We start from the raw sequence: 26685 nt of genomic DNA, 5'->3' as shown, positions 1-26685 counted from the left end.
AACAGGAGGAGGCGGCAGAAAGTAGGCGGTAGAACGAGGTAAAGAAGTTTGCGGGCATAAGGCGGCCGCAGCTAGCATAGGGCAGGGTAATAAGGGAGATATGGCAGAAGCGTGTGTCCTACAGTGGACGTAGTCACGCAGATGATCATAGTGGTGAACGCTCTGCGCCGACAGTGGTGCGTCGGGCAGCGGAGCGGTGCGCGTGCCAGCCCAGCGTTGCGCGTGTGTGCGTGCGAAGGGTGCGTGCGAGACGGCGGCGACAAGGGCGTGGCAAGCACGAGGAGCGAAGAGCTGACGTGTCAGAAAGCCGAGCTGTTAAGAAAGACAGCGCAGCGGAGATCGGACATTCAAGCGTAGAGGTGGTAGCCATCGGACGATGGGTCCGGGCAGCCGGGCCCCCCACCCCCCCTCTTGATTCACCGAACACAAGCCTACTGCATTCCCTTCAAGCTTAGAGGTGGCAGCAGTCGGACGTCGGGTCTGTGCTGGCGTGACATCCCTTGGATCACCGACACAAGCCTACTGCGTTCCTTGCGAGCGTGGAGGTGGCAGCCGATAGACTGAGAGTCCGTGCTTCCGAAAGGCACTCTTGGATAGCCTGCTTTAAGCCTCCGGCGTTTCGTGACGCCGTCGACGAGACCTGTCTACGTTTTGCCTGCCACTGCCGAGTTCTTCGGCCGTTGACTGGAGACCACAGGCGTCTTCCTGCAGCTTCCCCGCTCCTAATACCACCTGGCTCTCTTCACCGCTTCCGTCGACGCAACGCCAGCGACACGTCACAGTTCATCAACCAGCGTTCCGTCCCCTGTAGAAGGCATCTTCGCTTTACCTTGGACGCTCAGTACCGGGTGAACTCTTTCCTTTATTCTGTAGTGCTGTACGCGTTTTGAGTGTGTGTTTTTCATGTGCTCGTTTCTGGTTCTGGATGGTCCTTTTTCTTTAAATTATAAATAAGGATTCGTTCTGTTTTGTTTGATCTCTTTGTTCTCTTGTTCGACCCTGCACGCGATAGCGTTCCTCTCTGAAAAGTAGGGGACGCGCTACCAATTCGCGACAATTGTCGTCCGTGCAACAGGACGAAACCGTGGTTGTTTTTTCTTCCTTTTGTGGGTCCGAAAAAAGAAACGATGGCAAGACTAAAGGATTTGGTCAGAGTTGGGCAAACGTATGGGGTTGAAAGACGCCAATCTGCGTACGTGGGTGGCTGCCGAGCAAGAGCAGGAACGCGCAGCACGTGCAGCCAAACGCCAGGCTCAACGCAAGCATGAAAGGCGCTGAAGAGCGCAAAGCACAAACCGAACGCGAGCACGCCAAAGCAAGAGCAGAGGCTGAGGAGCGCAAAGCACAAGCCGAACGCGAGCACGCTTAGTCGCTGGCAGAGGCTGAGGAGCGCAAAAAACAGGCCGAACGCGAGCACGCAAAGTCGCAGGAAGAAGCTGAAGAGCGTAGATTTCAGCTCCAGTTAAGACTCGAAGAATCTGGGGGGGGGGGGGGGGGGGGTAGTTGTGAGCCCGCACCGGAGCCCTCAGTAGCGGTTGGCTCACACAAGTTGATCCCGCCTTTCGACGATCGCAGGGATGACTTAGATGCATACCTCAAATGTTTTCAGCGTATCGCAGAAGGGCACGGCTGGCCCAAGAAAAAATGGGCTACAGCACTCTGTATGTCTTTGAATGGGGAGGCTCTCCGTGTGTTCGGTGGGCTGTCCCCAGCGGAATAAATGGATTATGATAACGCAAAACTAGCCCTGCTCCAACATTTTCGGTTCACAGCACAGGGTTATGGCCAAATGTTTCGTGAAAGTAAGCCCGCCAGGTCAAGAAACAGGCAAGCAATACGCGGCACGCTTCCTTAGTCTTTTCGATCGATGGGTCGAGATATCGGGAAAGGCTAAAACGTACAATGATTTACGTGACTTGGTGGTGGTCGAACAGTTCATGAGGAAATGTCATAGTCGTCTTGCGATTTTCCTTCGAGAAAGAGAGTGCAAGACGCTGGACAAAATGGCTGAGGCGGCACTCAACTTTCTAGAGGCCCAGCGGCAAAGAAACTTGTCTTCGCCAAAAGAATCGTTCGAAGGGGGCGTTCCGAGAGAGAAGGAAGTACCATCAAGTAGACAGTCAGAAAGGTGCCTCATTTGTATCCGACCTCGACATAGGGTTGCCGACTTTCGCTCTAAGCCAAAACAGCTTTATTGCGTTTATTGTCGAAAAAAGGGCTTGATGTAAGCTCCTGCTCAAGAAAGCACGAAAACAAGAAGCAGTCGTGCTGTTCTATTCAGACAGAGAGCGTTGCGCCCGAAACTGCGTCCACAACAGCTGATAGGCTTGAACCAGCTGAAGACTCCCAACACACGCCAGTACTGAGGCCCACCCGTACCTGTTTTACGGGACACGGGGAGCAATACAATGGTGGTGCGGAGAGCCCTAGTTCCTGACTCAGCTCTCACCGGGTCGAGCTACGGTGTTCCTGGTTGACGGCAGTAGTCTGGAAGTTCCAGAGGCAGAATTCTATATCGCTTCCCTTCATTTCACTGGCACGGCCCCGGTAAAGTGCATGGAGACACCATTGTAGGTTGTCATAATTGGAAATATACCAGAGGCCCGTGAGCCGTGAAATCCAGATATTAATAGGAAGAAATTGGAGGGCGTTGCTTAATTATGTCCTGATATAGTCAATGACGAGGTCGCCAGTGAAAATGGTGAGGGCGAGGGCCCAAAAGTGGTGCTTGCTGGAAAGGAAGTTTCCGGACGAAGGAGCGAAAGTACTGCTTTAAGCGTTGGTCCCATGAGGTTTGCCAACGAAATGCTAGAAACAGAGCAAAAAGACAATGAGTCATTGAAGGCGTGTTGGGTGAAAGTGTTCCATGGCAAGCACGGCACTTCGCACTAGTATTCTGTCGAAAAGGGGTTGCTGTACCGCCTCTATCGTTTCGCCTGTGGCAGAGAGATTCGATGGCAGTACTTCCCAAGTCTTGCCGATCGCAGCTGTTAAGGCTTGCCCACAATAGCCCTTTGGCGGGGCATCAGGGCATTAAGAAGACTACAGATAGAGTTCTGGAAGAATTCTACTGGCCGGGAGTGCAGGAGGAGATTAAGGGGTATGTCAGGTCGTGCGACTGGTGCCAAAGGACGTGCCCGAAGCTCAAAGTATTCAAAGCTCCGCTGGGACGCATGCCTCTTATCGGTACTCCATTATATCAGGTCGTTGTCGATATTCTCGGTCCTCTGTCACTCACAACTCTCGTCGATTTTGCCACTCGGTATCCCGACGCCGTGGCTCTGCCAAATATAGATTCAGGGACCGTGGCAGAGGGTTTGGCGGAGATGTTTTCAGGAATTGGGTTTTCGAGAGAGATCCTTTGTGGCCTGGGCTCCTGTTTCACTTGCGAAATGATGAGGGAGCTCAATGATCTCTTGGCGATGAAACATCTCAGCACGACCCCTTGCCATCCAATGTGCAATGGGATGGTGGAGAAATTTAATGGCACACTCAAGCAGATGCTGCGGAAGCTCAGTCAAGAGCAGCCCAAAACATGGGATCATTATATCGCTCCAGTTCTGTCCAAACACAGAGAGGTGCCGCCGGCGAGTCTGGGGTCTTCTACGTTTTAGTTATGTGCGAGGACCACTAGTAGTCCTCAGAGAGATCTGGACCAGGGAAGATTAATCTAGTTGAGTGTGAACCCAGGCTCTCGACTTCTGAAGTTGTGAACTCCCCGCAATACCCGTTGCATTTTGCCATGAAGGACGTAGTCGAAAAGAAGATAGACGAGATGATCAAATTAGGGGTCATTGAGCATTCCAAATCTGCGTACAACTCCCCTCTCGTTCTGATTAAAACGAAAGACAACACATATCGAACTTGCATCGACTTTCGACGCATCAATGATGTTCTTGTGTCTGATGCAGAGCGCATTCCAATGAGAGATGTAATATTTACCGAAGTTGAAACCATGGTGTACTTTTCAAAATTTGACCTTGCTAAAGGCTACTGGCAAGTACCTTTGGAGGAAGCTTCGAGACCAAAAACAGCGTCCTCTACCCAATCCGGTCACTATTAGTTCGTCTATATGCCCTTCGCCATTAAGACAGCATCGGCTATCTTTACGCGCCTGATGCGCAAGGCCCGGGCAATGTCGTTCATTACATCGACGATGCTCTCGTAGCGACCTCTACCTGAGAAGAACATCTTTGGACTTTAAACCGGCTATTTAGCAGGGCGCGCGAGGCCGACTTCACGATCAAGCCGCAGAAGAGTGAAATCAGAGCCACTAACATCTCTCTTCTTGGACACCAGCTTGGAGAAGGAACCATCCGATCGTTGGAAACCGTGTTGTAAAAGCTTGCCGACGTACCGCATCCGAAAACGAAGAAGCAAGCGCGTTCCTTCTTAGGGCTTGCCGGATACTACCGTGATTTCATCCCCGGCTATGCCGACCGAGTGCAACCTCTCGTGGAGATGACACGCAACTGTGTCTCTTGGACACCACAGCTGCAAGCCGCTTTTGACAAGCTCAAAAACGCACTAACCTCCAGGCCCGTATTAAGAGCTCCAAATCTGAGTAATCAGTTCGTGCTTTGCACGGGTGTTTCCGAGGTCAGCATAGGCTCCGCTCTCCTGCAGGAGCATGATGGAATCCTCCACCCTGTATCATACGATAGTCGACAGTTCTTACCTCGCGAATCTCGCTTCTCAGCGATTGAACGCGAGTGTTTGACGATAGTCTGGGCTGTTGGGAAATTCCACCTCTTCTTGTACGGGACGTTCTTCATCATTCAGACTGACCACCAACCGTTGCAATATTTAGCAAAGGCGAAGCACTTGAACAGCAGGGTACTTACTGGTGTACATCAAGAACTCCGAAAACGTAGGCGCCGATTGAATGAGTCGTTTGTAAATTACCGGAGGGTGATTCCCTACGTACAGTGCTACTATCCCGTATGTTTGTAGTGGTTACCTGTGCAAATGTAGTCTAGGAGTGTCGGCGAGTTCTTTTTAATTCTCTTCGTTTTCTGGCTATAAGTTGTTCATTTTGTAAATTTTAACCTTTATGGTACAGACGTGTGCAAAGTGTGTGTCAAATCATTTTTAAGGTTTCTATATTTTCTCTAGTGCCAGATATGTAATGTTGGGCCCCATGCTCCCTCTAAGTGCGTCACTATGTGCCTCCATGTGTCACGGTGTAAAGTTGCTTCGGTGACTTCAACAGCGTCTAACTTGTCCGTGTACCACGCGAACATTGGTTCTGTGTTCACCAACAGCAGTCTCTTCTATGTGGGAAAAATTTTTCAAAGGGGGGCATATGTGAAGTGCACAAAAGATCCTCGGAGGATTTGTGAATGCGGTGCGTCGACAGTGGTGCGTCGGACAGCGTAGCACTGCGCGTGCCAGCCCAGCGTTGGGCGTGTGTGCATGTGAAGGGTGTGTGCGAGGCGACGGCGACAATGATCGTGGCGAGCACGAGGAACGGAGAGCTGACGTGTAAGAAAACCGAGATGTAAAAGAAGACAGCGCAGCGGAGATCGGGGCATTCAAGAGTAGAGGTGGCAGCAGTCAGACGTTGGGTGCCTGCTACCGTGACCTCCCTTGGATCACCGACGCAAGCCTACTGCATTCCTTGGAAGCGTGGAGGTTGTAGCCGATGGACTCAGGGTCCGTGCTGCCGAAAGGCGCTCTTGGATAGCCTGCCTTGATCCTCCGGCGTTTCGTGCCGCCGTCGACAAGACCTGGCTACGTTTTGTCTGCCGCTGCCAAGTTCTTCGGACTGTTTACTGGAGACCACCGGGCTCATATTAGACCTTGTGGCAACCGTGTATATCGTTATACATGTTCTGTCTCTCCGGTAATGTTTTGCATGCGCTTTACGGTGACCCTGTGGAGGTGTGGTGTGATGTTTCTGATATGTTTGGAAATTCGATGTTGCGCGGTAGATGAGTGCCTTGGCTGACTGGTGTCATGTTGATGGGGGTGATTGTAGCTGAGTTCAGTGTGTCGCATCTCTGTTCCGCACAACACAAGCTCGCTACTTGCCTGTCTCCTTGATGTTGTGTTAGTTCGGCATGAGTCAGAAAGAGGCCTGTGTGTTGGAGTCGCTGATCTGAGGCGGATATAGGTAGACCCAGAGCGGCCTTGTCAAGGGCGTTGAAAGAAGATTAGAGTGTTCTAGTTTGCGTTTGTGTTAGCGTTATATATATGCTTGTGTACAGGAGTCTGCTATACACAAGTGCAGTGACGAGCTGCGTTGCTTGTTCTTCTCTGAGCACGTCTTTCTTGCTAGGGATCCGTCCGAATAGGTATGTGAGATTTTTTTTTCATTTGTACAATATTACAGTTTGCAGTGTTTTCATGTATTATGAGTCCGAATAGCCTGCATGTTGTCCCTTTTGGTACCTGTTTGCCGAGTAGGGTGAGTTGAAACCGGGCGTTGGTTTTCTTTGGTATTGTATTCTATTAATCAAGAGGAGTTCCGACTTTTCTGTTCAAGGTTGGAGTTCGGCTTGGTTAAAGTGATCCGCTATGGTGTCTATGACTTCCTAGAGGATCGTTTCGACGTCCCCCGGATGTCCGGGGGACGTGTACTGAATGTGTACTGAAAGTTGGGGATTGTCGATAGCTTCCCGCATAGAGCCGCTATACTTACATTACAGAGGCTCGGAGATATAATCGATCCTTGAGCTGTTCCACGGCTAATGCTGACTTGGAAGGAAGACAGACTGTGCTGTCTTGAAGCGGGCTGTCTGCCTATGAGGAGACTGTGTGTGTGATTGTGCCTGTTGGGGTCGCGTCCTGTGTCGTGAACGGACTGGAAAATGTGACCGTGCCAAACGCTATCAAGAGCCTTTGTGTATATCTGTGGCAATAATTTCTTGTCTCTGTGCTGTCTTTCGCTGCCAAAACGTCCTCTGTTGTATGAGAATTGAGTCCATCGTAGTGATATTTTTGAGGTACCATATTAGCTGGTGGGGAAAAAGTTTCGTGTTTTTCAGGTGTTCTTCTAGTCTCTTCAATGCAAGACGATCCATTTTTTTGCCACGCATGACGTTAAAGATTTCGGTGTAAGGTTGGTAAGTGCGCCTGCTTTTTCAGGTTTTGAATCATAGTAATACGTGATGTTCTCCATTCTTCTGGGAGGCAGCCCATGTTTCAATGCTTTATATGAGAAAGCAGCATTTCTTTGCCTCAGGCAGGTTGCAGAGGTGAGTATATACGATACGGCCCAGGCCCAGCGTGGCCGTCTAATTGTTTTGAAATAATGGGATGTTTAATTCAGCCATAGTAAACTCGCTGTCTATGTTGTCGTTTGTGGGGCCCGTGTCGTCAGTGTACACAGCTTGATAGTACGTAGGAAGGTAAAGGTTCCTAAGTTGCTCAGTTGTTTGTTTATACCTTGTGCGCTTGCGTGTTTCTCTATGGATCTTCGTTCCTCGTGCCGAGCAGGGCGCACAAAAGATGTCACGTTTGTTCTTTTGTAACCTGCCCTGGATTCTGTCGCAAATGTGATTCCATTCGGTCTTTTCGAGCATCCGTCCATGCTTGGTCACCTGCGTTGTTATATTATCTATCCTTTTACAAAGCTGTTTGTTATACGGCTGCTGGTCTAAGGTTCTCAGAAGCTTTTTTGCATTTTTTGCAGACCCGTGTGAGGCGCGGGTTGGGCCTGTCTGCTGGCGCTGAAGTTTTGTATGTATCTGTGGCTTCTCTTTAAGTTCTCTTTAAATTTATGGGGCCTCTAGTTCATGTTCCTAGATCCGACCCAGCGTGTGTGGTATTAAGTCTCAGTTTTCGAAATTCACCCCAGCCTGTGAACCTGACCGTAGATCGGCGCTTTTGCGGCGTCATGTGCCTAGTGATGTGCATTATGTTGTAATCGCTAGTAAAGTTTTCGTAGCTATTCCCCAAAATCGTAACGTATTGTCCTTTGTGCAATGCGAGGTCCAGACTGGTAGGAGCTTGTCTGCCAGTCCATGTCCGAGCTGATACGTCCGGAGTGCTGAGAATTGTGCATTGAAATTTATTAATGCCCTGTGTCAACATGAACTGGTGAGTACTTTAAAGTCTCCTATAATAAAACTGTCATGTGCATTCTCATTGTTTTAGCGTGCTGGAAGATATGGCTGGGGTTGTGAGCAGATTATTGTGGATTGTATACGAATTTTGTAGCTTGACAGGTTGCTTACAATCCTAAGTGTATAATGTAGATAAAAAGATTTACTTTGCTAAATTGTCTGGTACTGTTTCGGTGCAGTGCTTTGTGTTGAGTTTTACGTACATTAAGATTATTGGTTGTTGCTGTTCGTGTGCACTGAATGTGCAGATTTATATTCTGGTATGTACTGTTCTTTGCATATCCGTTTGTGAAGTAGTACATGTGTGCGATTTTTCCATGTTATGTAGTATTGAGTCATTATTTCTTTTTTTGCTGAGCACGACAGTGCCACTACCAAACGCAAAATCTACCGACACTTACTTGTGTCATTTGGTTAGCTACCTCTTATGTCTTAAAGTGGGTGCTGGAGTTGTCATTTTGATAACAAGGAAGTTGCCCTTTTGCGACTTAGAAATGTGCTCCATGTCTTCACTGCTAAAATCTTCATCAGGAGAAGGGGATTAAGCTTGCGGTCTACGCGTTGTTCTAGCAGGGTCAGGCCTGTTTCGAGGCATTCGTAGGCTGAGGGAAGTTTTGCGGCAACGTGAATAAAGCGGCCTAGTTTCTGATCAGTGCTTTCGACGCGTGCTAACAGGATTTCTGTTTTATTTGTACGAGATTCTAGTAGTCATGGTGCCATGACTGGAGTGGCGTGAAAAGTATTCTGTTGATATTGTGGTGCTGCGTAAATGGGAGTAGTAGAATGTGCTTCGTGATTCCAGGGTTTTGAAGGATGAAGGTATTGAGATGTTTGAGTGCTTGGCTTACCAGTGCCTTGGCTGTGATGCTTTTTTCAGATTCTGGGCGGTGCACAGGGCTTTTGCTCGAGGCCGATCGTTGCAGGCTGTCAACAGCATTTCTCGATGTTGATGGCTGTGACAATGGTACGTTAGGCTGCTTGTCTTTTTGCTTCTGCTTCTGAAGGTGCTGCGTGTGCGTTTTTTTTTTTTGTTGGCTGCTCGTGTGATGGTAACGAGGGATATTCTAGAGGGTAAACGGGCCCGTTCAGCTAATGACCTAGCTTTGCTCCGGCCTACTGGCGGTACTATGTATCGTTCGAATAAAGAATATTAATAACAGTATTAAACACGTAACTAATTTTATTCACAAGCACAATGTACTAAAGGATGCTCAATAGATGCTCAGGCGGGTATACCGAAAGCCAAGCAGCTTGTAGATTCGAATCATTATTTTGCTACCACAACCACTAAAGAAGAACCAGCAGATGCTCTACTCATGGAAATCTGAACAGCCTACGATAATGTTTCAAACAGTAACTTACCTCATATAAACTAATAAATGTTATAAAGATATGAAAATTTTTAGCATGGATACGGGAGTACTGGTTAAATCGGCGTTATTGTCACTAAATCAAATGTGCTCAGGTTACCTTCCTTTCTATATGGCGTTCTTCAGGAATGCGTTCTTGGTTTTCTACGGTTTTCACATTTATTACCGATTTTATTGAAGACCTACCTCTCTATGCTTATTAAGCTATATGCTGCTGTGTCCTCTACAAAGAAGTTCGCTCAACTAAGGAAAAAATCAGGCTGATCAATAATTTTAGAAAAATCATTTATCGCTGGGACAGGTGGCCATTAAAATTAACTTTGCAAAAAAAAAGCTTGCTTGTGAAGTACGTTAAAAAGAACATTTCTATCCCTAAGCGGCTAATCATGCATATTTTTGTTAAGAAAAAGATTATAAGTGCCTCATTATATTTATATGTAATAACCCCTCTTGAGCCAACCATGGGAATTGTAATAAGGGAGTAATTACTCAATGACATCCACCCAAGCGAAACCAAACGGCTGCAAAGGAAAGCCAAACAGCTTTTTCGGAAACTTCTAAGTTAAAGAAAAATTCGTCCGGGTGGGGGGTTCGAACCCGTGACCACCGCTTCACCGGAGCAGTCGCTCTACCAACTGAGCTAACCGGGACGGCAACCTCATGGTAGGGCGAGACCGAATTGATCAATGACTCGAAGTGGGAACAGTGTTGGTCAAATGTTCAGAGAAAACCCCCAAGGTGGAGTAGATTTTTAATAAGGGAGTAATCACTCAACGACATCCACCCAAGCGCAGCAAGTGTTTCTGCTTATGCTCTTCGAACGGTTTTTTTTTCTTACGCTTGCTGAGGTTAGCAACTCATAAAAGAAACCTCTTGTCTATAAAAGTATTATTCGACCTGTCTTACAACACATTGTTATCGCCCGGGATCTTTTTGCTAGTATTAGCAGTGGTAAATAAGAAAGAAGCAAAAAAGTCACTAATGTTTATAAACAACTCATAATAATCACATCTCTCAGTTCCTACGTCACCATAAGTGGCTTTTACTTCCTGTTCCTAACAGAAGACACTTGTCAGTTGGCAATTTTTGTCACCTAAATAATAGCTAATATATCCTGAATGCTTCTAATATTCTTTCTTATTACTCTGGGCGACATAAAAAAGCAGCCTTTGCATTGCAATAACACCGTGAAACCCTCGGAGTGATTGTTTTAAATACTTTGTCTTTCCAAGGACCATAATTAATTGGCGAAATATCAGTAATGATATCCGCCGTGGTGGCTTCGTGGTTATAGCGTTCGGCTGCTGGCCTGAAAGACGTGGGTTCGATCCCGGCCGCGGCATTCAAATTTCGATGGATGCGAAATTCTAAAGCCCCGTGTACCGTGCAATGTCAGTGCGCTTTAAATAACCTCAGTTCGTCGAAATTTCCACAGCCCTTCACTACAGCCTGAGTCGCTTTGGGACGTTAAACACACATAAGCAATCAGTAATGATGTTCGAATGAAGAAATTGGCTGATTAATTTTTTTGATTAGCAATTAAAGTATTTATGTTTACAATCTAGCGGTAAAATTGAATCTGCCGAGCATTTACATTTTAATTTTTCCTTGTGCTTGCCTTTGTATTTGTGTTTTTGGCAACACTGTTTACCCAAGTGCTAAGTATGCCAACATCGCCGCATCTATATAGAAAAAAATAAAAACCTGAAGAAGTGGTCGCTCTCCTTATTAAACAACAAGCTTCATCATCTCAAACACCAGCCGTGTGTATTTCAGAACTATCGCTTATTATCACATTCAAAGGCTAAATACGACAAACATACCATCGATTCTTGTGCTACATGACTGTGAAATATCTTCCCGAATTACGTTCAAACATATTATTCATTCTTGTTTATGCCTCTGGTATAAATTCTACATATTCTGTTGTGGATTCCTGCGTCTCAGTTTACAAGAAAAAGTGGGTCATTTTTTTTTTATTTTTCAATTCTCTATACTGCGGCTGCTGTATTTTACTTGCATATTTCTGTCAGCACTACCAATAAGTATCTCATGTAATCTTTGACTGTGGCACATAATTGATTTTTATATTTATTGTAATGCCTTTCAGGCATTAAAACTTTCAACCAACCTTTTCTAAGTTCGAAAAAGAAGCATTGAAAATTGGAAACGCCTTCCACAATAACATCAGCCCCGACGCCTCATGATGGCCTCTCCTTCATGAAGAGTTTGTAGGATAGTGGAAAACTGACGTAGTCTCCTCTATGAATTACTAATAAATGACGGTACCGCTGCTGATAGCAATGGTGAAAGTAAAGATGGAGCGACCTTTATTGCCACTCGCATATATGGAAGCCACTTCTCAGAAGACCAATATGAGTGATGATGTTGCATATTTGCAGATGAAGACGAAGGTCGTACAGTGCTTGCAATCTGCTTATGTAAATATACTTCAGTTATCAGGAGAATGTGAAGACTGCACTCAATCAATAAGATTTAAGGTTTTTATGTTTTGTTTATAATGCGTCGAGCATCACCGTTGATAATCTCTGATGCTTTTCCTGACTTAGACTTGTTCCACTGCGTCGAGTACGATTAAATCGTCCAAGTGAATGCCTGGAAGATAAGGTCAGGAGGTAATTTCAGACTAATGCTGCTCTGAGCTCGACTGCTACTGTTTACGCGTCTAGGGTTGATGCCGCAGTTTCGCTTCGTTTTTTTGCCAGGGGCATCCATTATTCCCGCCCGCATCTCAATCTATACTTATGTACTCACTTAGATCAGATAAAAGGCACAGACAAATTATCACCCTTTTTATAATTTGGTATAGCACTATTCACAAGCTCTTCTCAAATGTCCGCCTTTCTGGGAATCCAGTTAGGACAGTGAACTGGGTTAGTTGGCAAGGATTTATTTGAAACTGAAACCACCGCGTAAAACATGATGATTATAAATTTTTATGGCGCAAGGGCATGTATGGCCAAAGTGCGTCATGGCACAAGGTATTTTCGACTACTCAAGGTGGGGTCAAAGACCATTTTCCAAGCATTTCACACCAGACAAGCCAAGCATCAGGTCAGGGGAAACTTGTACCCATTTTATCACCAGTGAGTACCGTACCTGGCGGCAGTGGGGATCGGACCCCGCACCATTTGAATACCGGTGCGGTTTGCATAAAACATGTATTCCTCTCTGTGTCCGCGTTTTTCGCGTTCTTTTAACTTGGGGACGTTTCATGGTAACATCTTGGATAACAGGTGTGCTGCATTGCATTTCGAATATCTTTAGTACCACGTTCGTCCGCCGTAAATCAAAGGTTTAAAAATATTTGGCATGGTAATGCTTATTTCGTGTCTTCAGAAACTGAATTCGCTGTAGACGGTTGTGTTGAACGTTTTTTGTAGCTGTTGCAAGAGAAGCATCAAAGGCTGGCGCGCACCTGCCCCGCCGCCTTATGAACACTGTGCAGAATGCTTTGCCTGCCGATCTACCTTATCAATAACACTGCGGCACGCGTCTGCACCGGCGCAATCCTTTTCAGATGCCGCGTGCTCTTGATACCATGAGAGCTTTGGGGCCAATATCATCATCAGCCCCATACTAGTTCACAAAGGCGGCGGTGGTCAAAACTTTAATGAACACAGGGGAGTCTAGGACACGCACGTCCTTGGGCCCCCACACGGCCCCACTGCACTCAAACGCTCATATCCCGGAGGGTCATGACCCTGGCAGCCCAGCCTGTGGCGATGGCTTGCTTGGCCGGGTCCTCGTAGCGCAGTAGGGTCTCCTAAGCCTCCCAAGTGGTGAGGTGCTCCAGGCCCCGCGGGAAGGATCCGCAGGACAGAGGAAAAGGATATGATCCGGAATGGCTTTGGAGTGGTGGCAAAGGGTACAGGAGGGGTCTGTGTGGACTTGGTGACAGCGCGAGCGTATATGAGGGGAGGGTGCGCGTTTGGAGCCGCCTCCAAAGTGCCTGGTGATAACTGTGGCGCGAGGGATGGGGTTGGGGGTAGAGCCGACGCTCGACTTTGCAGGCCTGCGTCAGTTCACTGAATGGATGCATGCGCTCCCATCAGAACCCTAGATTGGAGGCCGCCGGTGCCTGGTTGAGAGAACCAATGATTTGGCAGCCTCGTTTCCGGGATTTCCAGAGTGGGCAGGCACCCACATGAGCTCCATGTGGTGGAACTTGCGTGCGGCGAGGGAGTTCAGTATGCGAAATGTAGGGACGTGAACTCTCCCGGGAGCAAAATTTAGTATGGCAGTTTTAGAGTCTGACAGTATATACCGGGCCTCCATGCGCATAATGGTTAGGGAAATGGTGGCCTCTTGAGCCTCTTCTTAAGTGGCAGTGGGGGATATGTGAAGGGAGGCAATCGATTGGAGGGAGGGGTTCGTGATGGATACAACGACGTCCTCTCGTGTGCATGCGGCATCCACCCACGTGTCATACGGTTCCGTGCAGTATTGTTTGTGGAGCGCCCGTGCGCGAGCTCTGTGGCGGGGTTCGTGGTAGGTGGGGTGCATGGCTGGGTAGAGGTTTAATAAGTAGATCGCGGTGAATGTGGTGGGGGACCGGGAGCTGTGTGAGATCCGTGGCTGGTATCCCGATACCGAGGGTGTATCGGATGTGTCTTGCCGGTGGAGGTTCTCGCGAGACGTATGTATTGTGTCTCTCGGTGGGCCCCGATAAGCTCACCTATCGTGTTGTGTAGGACTAAGTGGAAAAGATTTTCGGTTCAGGTATTTAGCTGTAGGTGTAGTGCTGTCTTAAATGCTGTTCGGATCATGGCATCCAGGGTGGAGATTTCTCTGCCCTGGAGTTGGAGGTAGGGGGGCGCGAAGAGAAAGTGGCTGAGGACGAAGGCATGAATGAGACGACATAGGTCATGCTCCTTCATGACCCGGTGGTGTCCAGAAATGCGGCGGATTAGGTGGGATATCGACACCACTGTCTCGTTGAGATTGTGGATGGTGAGAGTGTTTTTCTCGTTGTTCTGGATGTGGAGGCCCAGTGTCCGGAGCATGTGTAGCTCTGTGATGTACCAGTTTTCCAGTGTCACGGTTTTTGCGTATGTGCGGCAGTTTCGTGTTGTGGGGTGGAGTATGAGGAGCTCCGACTTCTCCGGAGAGCGTGAGAGTCCGATACTCTGCGCTTGTGTTTGGGTGAGAGTAGCTGCCGACTCCAAAGTATTCTCTGTCTCCATCACTGCCATGGGTGGTCCATAGCTTGATATCATCAGCACAGAGTATGCCGAAGGTGAGAGATGGTTCGTATTCTGCGGGCAAGAAGGATGAGATGGACATTGAAGAGAAAAGTGCAGAGGACAGATCCCTGGGGGGGTGCCAACCTCAGTAAGGGTGTATGGGTGGGATGAGCGGGGACCGAAGTGAATTTCGGCCGTGCGGTTAGTAAGGAATTCTTGAATATAGGTGTACATACGTTCACCTGTGTTCAAGGGGGAGAGCGCCGCCATGACCACTTGATAGTCTAGGTGATCAAAGGCCTTGGAGAGAACCAAGGCGAGGACATATTTGTATGGCCTGGTATGAGCGGGTCGAAAATATCCTGTGTGAGCTGGAGCATGGCGTCCTGTGGCGACAGGTGGGGACGAAAGCCCACCGTGCTTTGCGGGTAGAGGTCTTGCTCCGCCATGTGTTGGGGGAGTCGGGCGAGCGCGACATGTTCCAAAAGCTTGACCAGGAGTGGGACGAAGCTTTGCTGGTGTAAGGGGTTTGTGGAGCTTGGGTATGAATAAGATTTTGGTGTAACGCCAGGACTGCGGAAGGGTGCCCTCCTGCCAGCATGTGTTGAAGTACCCCGTGAGTTGGGCCGCCTAAACTTTGCCGTCTAAATTGCGGAGCATGGTATTGGAGATACGGTCAACTCCTGGGGTGGAGTTAGAGCGGAGTCAGGGGGGCCGCTGTGACTTCTGCTTCCGTAATCTCCGCGTCGAGATTGGCATTAGAGGTGCCTGCATAGGGGGCAGGGGGTTTGCGGTACCATGAGTTGTATGTGTGTTTCTAGGTATATAGAAGAGTGCGTCGGGAGAAAGGTCGGTCTTGTGGATAAGGCGTGTGACGTGGTGTTGTGTGGATGTTTTCGATTGCCTGGGGTGAGTTAAGTGATCAAGGAGTTGCCAGCTGCGTTTGGAGGACATATTGCCAGCGATACCCTCGCCAATCTGTCCCCAGTTGGATCGGAAGAGCTCCGCAGAGTGCTCAGTAATTTGTGTTTGCAGTGCGGCTGGCCACTTTCTAAGGGTTGGATTAAATTTTTGCTGTTTCCAGCGCTCTAGGATGCTATGGTGGGCCTCCCATTGGTAGGCCAGGAGAGTGTCGAGGGTGGGCGTATCTGGTGTTGTGTCAAGGGCTCGAGTGTGTGCGGAGACATCGTTCATGAGTGATGCCACCCACTGGTCGATGTCTGTAATGGGAGCGTCAGGAAGGGCCACCCGTGCGGCGCCTACCGCATCTCAGTTGGTGAGTTTCTGTGTTAGGTGAAGGGTCGTTTTTGTTTGTACGGTACAGTAACGGAGAGGATGTAATGATCGCTCCCTAATGTGTGACTTGTTGTGTTCCACGTAACATCCGCAAAGTTGCGGCTCAGTGTCAAGTCTGGGCTGGTGTCCGCCCTGACACTGTTGCCAATTCTCGTGGGGGTGTTAAAGTTATGTATTTTGAGGCGGAGCTCTTGTACCAAGGACCAGAGTCGCCGTCCTCGTCCTGTGGTGGTGTGGTGGCCCCTGTCAGTATGCTGACTGTATCGATGTTATCGAGTTATTTGGGGTAGGTGGGCGGAATTGATGGGGGGATTAGGGAGGTGCAGTGAGGGAAGGGAGTGCTCTATTGTTTGGAGGCGGGTGTCGTACCGTGCAAGGCTTATCTCATGGGTGTGCACCATGAGCGTAAACGCCGCCTCAGTTTGTTGCTTGAAGCGTTGGGACAGGTGGTCGATGGGGTGATTGAATTTTGCCTCTAGACGCGCGTCACTTTCAGCGAGTTTAGCGTCCATGCGGGCCTTTAGGGATGGAAGGTCGGTCTGGGTGACGGGTGCGTGCTCTGTTGTGCGTGTTTCTTACGTGGGGTGAGGTGGGAGTTTGGGAGTCGGATTGTTTCATGTTTTCAGTGGGTGTTTGAGGTAGCGGAGCGGGTTGACTGGGAGGGACGATTGGCGGAAGCGGTAGAGGGGTGGAGGCGGTGGTCTTGATGAGAGAGGTAAGATGACTCACCTCCTCTCGCAGGGCTTGGAGCTCCCGGTCGTGGGGGTCCACCTGTGTGGGAAGGGGGGGGGGTTGAGGGCTTGATGGTAGAGTTGATTCTGTTGCCTGCTACTCTGTCTGCCCAGGAAAGTTGTCGATACTGCTGGTCCTGACAGGGACGAGACGTTGAGTGAGACTTGCTGGACCGACGGACGCTGCCGCGGTCCGCGTCTCGCTCCGGTGTGCAGAAGATGTGCTGTTGCGGTGAAGCGGGCGGTGAGCGGCGTCCCCTCACTTTGCAACTGCTAGTACCCGTCGTGTGGGCGCCGGCACATAGTATGCAGGCTGGGGTGCATGTAGGGGTGTACCCTCTGGGGTGCGGGATAGCGCATCTTGAACAGTTGTGTGTACGCTGAAGGGTACACACATCCGGACGATGCCCTGGTTTTCTACAGTTAGTGCAAGCATACAGGTGTCCTCTATATAAAGTGCAGCTGTGGAGTCGGCCTCCGTAGGAGATGGTTCGGGGCACCGGACCCCCCGGAAGGTTATAAGGGTCGAACGGGTCTGTTGCAAGCGGCGTGCATCAATGATGGGGACACTAGGGTTGCCCGTGATGAGGTCCTCCAGAATCTGTGCTGAGGTTTCTTCTCAGTAGGTGTTATTGATTACTCCTCTTACTGCACCATAAGGGGGGGGGGCGATGTTGGCTGTGACGGCCTAGGCTTGGGGTCGAATGGAGATTTGTTTGATTGCGACCAGGCGTAGAGCGTTGGCGTGATGCAGGGTACTCATCGTGCTGGTATTGTTTAGAGGGTGGATACGAAAGTTGGTGGCGTTTGGGGCTTGGAGGTCCTTGGCTGCGGTTATCAGGGCCAGGCGAAGCTGGCGCGGTTGAAGGGCGTTTAAGGTAAGTCCTCCGTTTGAAGGAAACACTCTCTTGTAGGCATCCTCTCGCAACAGCGGCTGGCGTTGTGACCTTTGCGCCGCGAGACGCGTCGCGCGTAGCTGGGACGCTTGAAGTACGGAATCTGCACGTCGCTAGCCGGTGGTGGCGTTCGCCTTGTCCTGGATTTTCGGCGCTCCTTTCTGACAGGCTGGTAAGCTGGGATCATAGTCCTTTGGGTTGATGGTCTCTCCGATCACTTGGACTTCCATACTGTCGATGTAAGGGACGTAGAAACAGCTTAGGCTTAGCGAATGTTGGCGCGAGGCCTAGTGCGGCAGCTGATCAGGAAAGGGCGGTTTTCGGCCCGTGGGCCCTATTAGGGGGGACGACGGCCACCAAATTTGAACAGATAGTAGCGCTCACCTTTACGAACGGTGCAGTTTAGAGATGGGCAATGCGCGGGTCGAAATTGGGACGAAATTGCCGTGTTTGTATAGAGCCGTAGCGAAGCGCGTTCGCACTCGCAGGCCCCCTGGTGGTCCATCTCACAAAGGTCAAAACCAGGTATAGCGCAACATGGTTTAGGCAAAAAACTTCTTATATGGCATATTTTTTATTGCTGCGTTACGCTGCTTCTCTAGTCTCCTGTTTTTCTCTTAGACCCTGAACGCTCAAGCCATAACTTCTGCTACAAATTTCCACACCCTCAATCCTGTTTCCAATGCTTTGAAATAGACAAATAATGGAAGAAAGCTGACCCTGGGAGTTGGTAACTTTGCCGTCTTGCATTGATATTGCGTTCAGTTTTTTTACATTGTCGACAAAATGGTTCCTTTTATGTCAGTAATACAGATTACAATGTCTTTGAATAATTTTCAAATTTCTAACAGGGCAGCACCGCTATTCAGTTCAACGACATCTCTCAGTAAGAACAGCTGCATCCTATCAATAGGCTTAGAAAGCGCTAGCAAATGCTATTCCGAAGGAAAATGTTTTATTATCAATAAGTAGGACATTTCTTCCGCAGTACCTACATACAGCACGGACTAGAGGATGCAACGCCAGTCGTTATGTTCGTCGCGCATAAGTAGTTTGACTATCCTGCCCAGGGACCGCCTGCAGCGGCACCAGACGCGGAGGCCCAGGATCCGGCCCCCGCGTAACGGCCGCTTGCATATCTGCCCGCACCCTGGGCTCCGGCAGGAGCCGGTACAGGATTGGCGTTGAACACCGCGTCGGCGCTGGCGCCAGGGGCGGTACCGGGCTCGTTGGTGTCTACCGTGGCACGGAAGCCACCGGCGTCGGCCACGTAGCTTACTGTGCGGAACAGTCCGTTGGCGTCCCGATAGCCGTACGAGCCGGTCTTAGCGTTGCTGGCGTCTCCCTGCTCCTTGTGTAAAAGCCGCGTCCCGAACTCGTCTGTGTTGTCGTAGCCAAAGCTGTACGGCTGGGGAGGCTGCAGTAGTGAAAAGAGCAAATTCTTAAAACCAAAAATCGGAGCACGACGATAACAGCTCATTAAAGAAAATTCAATGGGTTGCGAAGTCTCAGTGCCCCTTTGTGCCCTTGCTTGGCCATCAAAGAAGCCCGAAGGTCAATGACTGGAAGACATTGTTGCCCACGCACTTCCATTAGGCTCTGGCTCCGTAGGAGATCAGTAAATAGTTCCTTTGGGTGCAAGGGTATGTAGGTACGTTACCCGATGAAAATAGCCGCGGCGTTGTCTCTTGATGTTAAAGGGGCATACCACAACTTCCCTCATCAAGCTTTTTGGACACTCTGGAATCTGCAGAACTTGATGGTCGCATGTTCTGCTGGATTCGCAGTTACTTATTCAAGAGATCATTGATTATGCAGATGGAAGACGGACCAACAACCACATTTTTATTCGCTTGCGATCACTCAGTGTGGAGTACTTAGCCCAAAGTTTTTTTATCTTGCGGTTGTCGTCCTTATCGACGTACTACCACAGTCGGCACAACTCTCAGTCTAAGCAGACGATATTTGTATTTGGACATCAGGAGTTATGCGACAGCCAGTTCGAGCAAGGCTTCAAAAGGCGGCAAGCATTCTTATGCTCAATGCTCCCATATATAGATGGCTCAACAATACCCTAAGAAAGAACCGATCGCTTCCTTGCAGTAATCATCCATTGTTATCCAACATGAAGCCCAGATGTTTCGTACATCAAAAGGCGACTGACATCAATTTTCGCGTTCTCTTCTTTCTCGGAGGGTAGTCGTAAGGATCATCAGGGCAGTCCATGCTCCAGCTGTATCGCCGCATTATTGATTGGATTCCTTCGGTACGGTTTCCCTTTACTTAGAAACTTGAGGATAGCGAATAAACAGTGCCTACAAGGCGTTAAAGCTCAAACTCTCCGGATGTGCTTTGAACTGCCAAAATGCCCCTCTACAGCCGCAAAAGTACTTAGAGCCCAGGAGAACCTAGTGACTACCTATTTAGCAATGGACGCCTTGAGAGCGCATATTGGTCAACTCTCTCGAATTCCTTCTCACCATCTTGCCAGTCTTCCTGCTAACCAGCTGCGTACATCCTTTGCGAAAATTATTGAAACACATCGCGACTTTTTACTGTCCCAATTTACACCAGCCTCTAGACCGTCCTCTTTATTACGGAGTCTACACCAATCTCGTGTGCTTCTTTCCATACCAGTAATCTAAAAGAATACGGATACATCGCCAAAAGCAGTAAAGCAGACCACTCTTGGATATTAGCATGAGAAGCACGGACACCGCCTGCACGTATATACCGATGGCTTAGTGACCTCTTCCACAAGTGTGGCGAGCTGGGTTGCTGATTAAGGATCATACTTAAAACAGCGCGAATGGCTGTCTGCTTCTTTTGTAGCGCCTTTCACGTTGTTTGAAGTATGGAGCCCCTCCAGTTCCTCGGGCTACGTGGTCATGCCCGTAAAGACCATAGCGAAGAAAATAAAAACACCACACCACACTTCATGGACTGGTACAGAACCTAGCGCTATTTGTGTCGCCATTGAGCATATTGCCGCGAAGCTTGCTTTTTGTCTGGAACCTGCTGCTCTCGCTCGCGGGGCGAACTTTTGGCTCAGTCACCCCCCGGCGCTGCTTCGCCTGGGGGATCTTCTTATCGCGGCAGGCACGCCGCATTATCAATTTTCTGGGACGCGAGACGCGACCAGAGTTATCTCGATTTTTCCTAGCCTCGCGCAGGTGTGCCTACTATGTTCTGGAACTCTCCTTGCCGCCTTTAAAATCGAGCACGGCTAAGAGCGGCGGGCATTCTGTTAGTCGACGACCGCCGAGCACGTTGGCTGCTATCGCCGCCGCTGAGGTTTCAGAGCTGTTCTTAGTGGGCGTAAGCCAGCCTATTAAAGTATCCTCTTACGAGCTGCTCTGTGCCTTCCTCAAGACCGGACCCCAGTCGGTGCTACGTGACCCCGGCGGAGTTCCCGTCACCACCTCGTGACAATATCAATCAAGGGACACCCCAGCAATGGTCTCTTTTCAATGATTAAAATGCAGCCCTCTAAGCCTTATAATCTGCTCTTCGTCATGGTTGGTCATGGTGACAACTTCTCGCGGAAATTCGAGAGCTGCACTACACCGCCATCAATGAAGGGCACAATATTTTACCAATCAATATTGTCAACAACCGCGCGGACGATGCCGCGCGAACTGCTCACCACGAGGGCGTTAATGTCGATCCCCATTGCGAGAGCCAACGCAGCATGTAGGCTTCGAACACTGTAGCGGGAGATCACGCTTGCCTTGTGATGTTCCGGACAGTTTTCGAACCCGCGTCTATTATCCCAGAACCCTGACCTCACTCTACTACATCCATCCGGCGTACCACGATATGAGGCAACTTTGCTGTGTCGCCTGTGGCTTGGTGTCGCATTCACAAGCCGTTACTATACTGTGATCGGCAGGTATGATAAGCCTGCATGTGACATCTGTGGCCGCGATGAGACCATATCTCATATTTTTGTGTATTCCCAGCTTACAATTATGAAAGACATTCTCTACGCCGTGTGCTGGAACAAACCCATTCACGCCCGCTAACGGAGTTCTAGATTCTTGGACAGTGGCCGCAGCGATCATCGGCAGTGAGGGCCGGCCAGGCACTCTTGAGGTTTTTAAGATGGTCGGCCCTGCACGACAGGATGTGACTTTTCCGAAGCCATTTCTCCTTCTGCTTTTTATTATCACTCCATTTTCTCCCTCACCTTTATATCTCCCATTCATTTCTCTCAGTGCAGCGTAGCAAACTGGTTTCATCTAACGGTTAACCCCCCCCCCCCCCCCGCCTTTTCTCCTACTCCATCTCCTACCTGATAAAAATGAAAACTTTAGTCACATTAGCACCTCTGTCTACAGAATGAAATGTTCAAGAGATAAAGGATTAACTGCGATGTGGCTGGTCTTATGACATTCTGCCTTCCCGCAGTTTATAGCATGAAAACCAAGTATATGGAGGTGGGGTTTCTCTCTATTATTTATTCTTAGAACTGTGCCAGACGAGGACATTTTGCCATCTGGCACCTTATACATCGTTTCAAACAGTGTTGTTCGCATTTTTATTAAATTTGCCATGTCCGTAATAACCCAGTTTTCCTGCAATCCCTTACGAGGCGGTACAGGTAAGCAATGAGAAAAAGGGGAGCTACAATATTCAGTAGCAATGTGTACGAAAACTTCCTAATTTTCGTTGTTGATCACATCTTTCCGCCAGTGAAATGACAAGCGTACCTACGTCTTCGCTTCCTATAATCTGAAGTTGTTTTTTCTCTGCACTCCTCATATATGTGCATCTTGAATTTTAAAATTCTTGCTCAGAAGGATTGCGTAGATGCCCACAATAAACAAGGGGACATGTTTCGGTCAGAAGTTATTGCAGCAGGCGTGAATGTACTCATTTCTTTTCCGGTTTGCACATCGGACTCAGGCGATCCAAGACTCTTAATTTTTTTTTGCCATCAACTCACCGTAATCGCTATTACAAAAAAGCATAGGCACCGTTATAAAGCTCTTGATATTATAGAGTGGGGTGCAGTATACTAGGACCTCACGTTCTTACTACCCTGGGACTCAACACGCACCATAATAATGAGAGGTTTAGTCTCTAGCTTATATCGTGAGGTTTTTGCTACTGCCCTAACAAACGCTCCCATCGAGGCATAGCCGAGGAGATACACAGAAGTGTACCTCCCCTCAATGGCTGAAGCGTCCTCGTCCAAGACATTTGCGAAATTGTCGCACGGAGGTGGACCCGCAGATATAGTCCCTTTACGGTCTTAGTTTTCCCTTGCAGAAAAAACGTCTAGCGTTTGTAATATATTTACTAATCTCCACTGTCGGCATAGCGAGAAACCAAAATTTTCTGTACTGTATAGAGATAGCCAGCCTTCGATCACATAATTTCTTCTGAATACATGAAAATCGATATGTGCGAGTACTTAATATACTACATCCCAGTAGTTCTTCTCAGCAACCCCAAAGCCGCGATGAGTGCACAATCAAAATTTGGACTATACGGATTTTAGTGTCAGTATAAAGTAAGCATTCGAGTATATGGAATGACGTTCCTTAAAGTGCGCATGCGCCAAACGCTATTCTATATCGAGCCTTAACGCATGCTCTCGTTACATACGCTATGTCCCGTGTTTAGTGTACGCGACTTCTGCGTCGTATAAAACATCGTTTCCAAAACAGCGGCGCACTCCGAAGCAAGAGCCCTCGCCTCGGACTGAATTCGACGTTGTTACTGCCTTTTTTCAGTACGTTCCCTGGACAGGAATTGGGTACCGAGCTTTGGTTTAATCTCCCCTGGCCTATAAAAAAAAGACTGACCGATAAATTCGTTTTACTTTTTTTATTTAGGACGCTGATCCTGCCGGTTGTAGTCCTAAATAGAAGCGTGGTTTTGTTCACAAAAACGTTTGTTTTGACAACCAAATGGCTGCACTAGGCTCAGCTTGCATCTGCGGTTGCATACGCTGAACTTAAAGTGCGAATGGGACATATAGCAAAACGCCCATCATAATGCTTACGTTTAGGGTACGTAATTGTGCTTATGCTTATGGAATGTAGACTGCATTGATTTGCACTCCTTTCTAACGGCATCTACGCACGCCGCTAGCAGACTACACGTAGACGACAAGACGAGGAGGAACACTTTTACCGCGCTCTCTTCATTAGCTGAAGAGGGGTCTGCCTCTGGTGGTGCTGCAATTTAGTTATGGTTTGAAATGTAGGCAGTGTCATTGCATTGCATTGCAATACAAAACGGCGCCTTTATGAACGCTGTTTTGATTCTTGAAGGTTCGCATCACGGAAAGTGCCTGTGTAAAAGCATGTGTATTTTGTGTTCCAGCATAATATTTGCGGATACATATGTGCCCGGGTCGTTAGCACTTAGACCATGGTGGACACAACATCTGCTTCTCAACACGACTGCAGGTCCTTGATATTTCCTTTTGCCTACTTCCAGTTCACAAGCTTCATTCCGTAAAGGCGCAATGGCGGGCACTCTGGTCATATTGCAGAAAGCTACAACTGAATGTTGAATTTTTTAATTATGTTATCGAATGCTCCACCTGCACTCAGATATTTTTGTTGTCCTTCACTGGTCTGCTATAAAAGTGAAGAAAAATTCCACGGCATCATTAAGGGCGAGAAGGCCGGGGTTAACTCTAGTTGCAGTTTCTTGATTAGGATGTACTTACGTAGGAGGCACCAGCAACGGAGAACCCAGGAGTAGCCGCCGCCGCAAAGATGGGGCTCCCGAACCCATGGTGGCCGCCGCCGCCGCCGAACACATTGCCCGCACTCACAAAGGCGACCAGGGAGAGGAAGGCACCCTGATCGAGGAACAGCGACATTGAAATCATTACAGTGAACAAACTGGAGCAACAAGCTAAGATCAGTAGCCCCGCCTTCGCACTGAATAAAGTACTACCCTGCCAGTTGCGTGGTGGGAGCTTTTTTGGCTAGGATATCGTAGCACGGAATCGCTGTGGCGATAACAAGTATTTATTTGAGCGCACAAATGCTGAAACTCTGCCTCCTCATGCAATGCCTTGCAAAGTAATGATGGAATGTGTCGGGGAACGAAGTTCATTTTGTTATTATTAAAGTTGTCTATCATTATACAATTGCTTTGACAAAGCAGAATTGAAAGGGCTACCGATACTTTTAAAAGACGACATATCTAGCGATGCTTGTGCTAGCTTCTCTCAAATAAAAACTATTGTGCCCAAATGCCGCTCCAGGAATTTTTTTTGTGTTCCAACGCATTTATAATTAGACTTAACTTAGTTTATAGCAGCTTTATTAGCAAACATCGAAGTTAACTTGATTTTTATATAGCAACAATATTAATCGATGGCGTTCGGGGCCAGCGTAGGACTGTCCAATTGAATTCTTGCCTTAGATATCATATCCACGAGAGGCATAACTCGAGGGGCTGCGGCAGATGCAGTGCCGACCATCCAGCGTCCAGCCTTTATACATGCCAGCTGACCCTATGAAGGAGGAAGCGAGCTGCTGTCTCTCTTTCTCTCCTTAACGCGATTTTGTCACGGACGCAAACGTCGGTACCGGTGCCGTGACGAGGCTGTTGCAGCGTAATGACCTTTACTGCAAACATCTCGCTCAGGAACACCCAGAAGCTTGTAGCATTGCCCTAATGTTTCACGGTTTCGAAGGGACCGTCACTTCTTGAAAGGTTAACTGTTCCGGGTAGCAGCGCCGCCGGTATTATTTGTCGTAGACAAAAACAGCTGCACTGGCCAATGGTATAAACAATTTTACGCAGGTATTCAGAGTAGAGGCAGTGTAGCGAATGTGTCCCTTGTTTTCGTCTAACACACGTATCGCGAAATAATCTGGGCTCTCCAGTGCACCTTTTTGCATAGATTAGTTCGCATAGTTCCCATTTTTCCGCTGCTGTGAAGGACAAATCTTAATCATCAGCAACCTTCCTAATTAGCATACATTAGTAAGTGCAGTTTTTTGATTGACGGCAGCATGCTATCAGCAAGCTCTTATAAGCAAACTGTGGGTTACCAATGTAAGCAATCGTGGATCCGCATCTAACTGCCTGCCACACATCGCAAACTTATCGCCTTGTTTTTTTTAAGGTTCATAAGAAAAATAATCTTTTGTTGGTTAGTTCTGTCGTTATCCTTTTTTTCCACCTCCAGAAATGAAAGCGAAAGAAATCATAAGGACGACCACGATTCTCGATAATGCGAAATTTTAGCGTACCTCCGTCGTTGTATCAGGCTCTGTAGGCTCATTTTCTTTCTTTTCTTTTCCGTGAGAACGTCTGGCGACGATATTAGTTCGATACTAGTATTATTCGAAGAAGCCGATGATCTGCAATGCACAGCGCGATTGTGTACCAGTTTAACACGAGGCATGATCGGCGGCGGCGATTGCCTAGTCCTCTCGTGCAGATATGTATAAACCTTCGAGTTAATGGCTGTGGTTCTAGGAAGGAAGGAAAAGAACTTTAATGCAATAGGAGATGTCTGCCTGGTTTTCGGCCTGGCATGCTAATCCACATGAGGGTGAAAGAAGAGAATGGTAGAGAAGAGGATGCTGAAAAGAAAAGGAAAAGAGAAAAATAATGGGTGAATGGCGAAATCAAGCACACCTACGCACTAGCAAACACACACGCACACACAAAGCTATCAAAGAATATCCACCAAACCCGTGTCTCTTAAGAACACTAAAAATGCTTGACATTGTTTACGCAAAACGCGTACAGGCGCTAAAAGACGAAGACAAGCACACTCAAGACAGGACAGTGCTGTCCTGTCTTGAGTGTGCTTGTCTTCGTCTTTTAGCGCCTGTACGCGTTTTGCGTAAACCACGTCAAGCTACAACCAACTAGCTCAAATGAAAGTCTTACTAAAAATGCTTTTGTCCCGCTAACACCCGAAGCCGCGTTCCTCCAGGAACCAAAGACATGCTCGATGAGCACGGAGCCGTCATGTCGGAGTCTTAAAGCAAATAAAAGTGTCTTAAAACACTAAAACGCTATAAAACGCAAGGTGCACCGAGGCAGTATTTAGGCGCACCTCTTATTCACCTTATTCGTAAAGGTACTCGTAAACATAAATGATTCAAATTCTCTATGCGCGCATA

General features: G+C 48.3%; 1 long non-coding RNA gene and 1 pseudogene across 1 annotated transcript; one reads left to right on the top strand and one right to left on the bottom strand.

Moving 5' to 3' along the window:
• The first annotated feature begins 7576 nt into the window (after positions 1-7576).
• LOC144123002 (uncharacterized) lies at positions 7577-24488 on the top strand. Its single transcript, XR_013312969.1, has 3 exons — positions 7577-7683; positions 8947-9033; positions 24262-24488. It is a non-coding gene; the product is annotated as an uncharacterized LOC144123002 (long non-coding RNA).
• On the bottom strand, positions 18586-21242 carry LOC144126345 (cuticle protein 10.9 pseudogene; annotated as a pseudogene).
• Positions 24489-26685: the final 2197 nt, after the last annotated feature.

Source organism: Amblyomma americanum, chromosome 3, assembly GCF_052857255.1.
Source record: "Amblyomma americanum isolate KBUSLIRL-KWMA chromosome 3, ASM5285725v1, whole genome shotgun sequence".
NCBI classification, from domain to species: domain Eukaryota; kingdom Metazoa; phylum Arthropoda; class Arachnida; order Ixodida; family Ixodidae; genus Amblyomma; species Amblyomma americanum.
Note: the sequence above shows the minus strand (reverse complement) of the source record. Positions and strands in the feature narration are given on the sequence as shown.